The sequence below is a fragment of the Schistocerca serialis genome, chromosome 3 (assembly GCF_023864345.2).
Source record: "Schistocerca serialis cubense isolate TAMUIC-IGC-003099 chromosome 3, iqSchSeri2.2, whole genome shotgun sequence".
NCBI lineage: Eukaryota > Metazoa > Arthropoda > Insecta > Orthoptera > Acrididae > Schistocerca > Schistocerca serialis.
In genome coordinates this window covers 212,848,939-212,850,960 of record NC_064640.1, presented here as the reverse complement: position 1 = coordinate 212,850,960, position 2,022 = coordinate 212,848,939, and positions in this window count along the sequence as shown.

Sequence of the window (2,022 nt, the reverse complement as noted above, 5' to 3'; positions counted from 1 at the left end):
TTTGCAACAGCTAAATCAGTCCAAAGGCTACCTCTTTATTTAGCCATCTGTTGTGTGAATGATCAAATCCTTGCCATTTATTGTAAACTTGGGAACTTTTCTTTCTCAAATCTTTTTCAACATGGTTTACATCAGGATTCTTAGTTTTCTGTAATTCATACCCATAAAAATTTAAATATTTCAATTTAAGTGTTACTGGCTCAGAATGAATACTATCTTCAACTTCAAAAATTTCTTTTAACCAGTTGAGTGTATTTCCTTTTTACAGAAAGTCCTTTAATTTCACTGATTCTAACTTTATCTTATTTTTGAAATTTATTTTTGTCTTTAGGTTCAACAATAGTTGGTTTATAATTCTTTTCATTATCATCTGTTGGTTTTATTTTTATAGTTGAATGTATTGTGTCGTTATTTTCATCAACTAGTTTCGAGAGTAGATCAGTCCATTTATAATTTCCTTGAAGGGAAAATTTCTTCCACATCTTTTCTGTAAGTGTTCTGTTACATCTTTCAGCAACAGATGCTTTTAATTCTGTAGAAGTTGCATAGTGATTAATATTATATTATTTCATACATTCTTAAAAATATTTATTATAAAAATGTGTACCATTCTCTGTCTGTAAATTTTTTGGACTGAGGCACTCCCTAATTATTTTCCAAAGCGTAAATTAAATTCTTACCTGTTTTATATTTAACTGGAATAGCCCAAGCAAATTTTGAAAAAAAAAACATGTAGCAGTTATTAAATATTTATATTCTTTACTTACTTGTGAAATTCTTTTCAGCTTACCATAGTCCATTTCAGCTAAATCTGCTTGCCAGAAATAATGTGTTCCAAAAGAAATTACATTTTTTCGTTTAAAATATTTTCTCATCGGTCTGTGCAATTCATTAATAATTTCTTCACGAATATTTAAGCCATTGCCTAAATTTTTTTATGAATTTACTCGTTTTAGTTATGCATACTCTACAAAGACCTTCAATTTTTTTTACCTTCCATGTTTATTTGTTACTTTGTGAGGATTATGAGTTTCACCAAGCTTTTTACATTTCAAATTGGAGATCTGTTTTCCACTTATATAGAAAAAATTTCATATGAATCATATTATTTCTCAAAATATAATTAGCTTTACCTCTGCTGGAACAGTTTTAACAGAATGTTTTAATCTTATAGTTAGAAAATTTAATTTGCACAGTATTTTGATTGACTGATTGTCAGGGGTTATTTTGTAAACTTTGTCATCATCTATCATATACTTTCTCTTTAAGGTTACTTAACTGCATTACATATGGAGTTAAATCTTTTTCTGTGAAACAATCTAGAAAAAGCTTTTTCTATATCCTTTTTGTAAAGTAATTAGTTAGATTTGTTTAAGTGACATAATTATTCAACTGTGTTAACATACTTGCATATTCAGGTTTTGTAACATATTCGTTTTCTAAATATTGTTTTCTAATGGCATCATAAACATTTACTAGATCTTTAATATCTACTATTCTTCTACCTTTGATATTAATACATCCTTTAGTTGTTTCAAAAATGAGACATAATTCTTTATGGAACTGTTTAATTAAATTATCTATTTTTGGATGAGTTTTTGGATCATTTTTTGCCTGTAATTCATCTTTTATGTTTTCTAAATTTATCTGACCAATTATCATGAGATCTTTAGGCTGTGCCTTATTTCTAAAATGTTCATTTATTAAGGTTAATGTATGACTAAATGTATAATACATGCACAATAATTTTAAAACTAATAGAAACTAATGTCCTCATATTACTTCATCAAAATTCTGAATTCGTTGTTCATTATAGTACAACTCACTTGAACTGAGATATTTAGCCAAGTCTCACAGACTATTTTCACCAAATGAGTCAAATACAAATTTTTATTAATATACTTGTAATAACAAATCCAGTGAATCCTATAATGATCAGATGTATTAGAAGTAGATATACCACATTCTAATTTTTTGGTTCATTAAGTAATTCATCAATCATAAAAACGCCTCGAAAATATT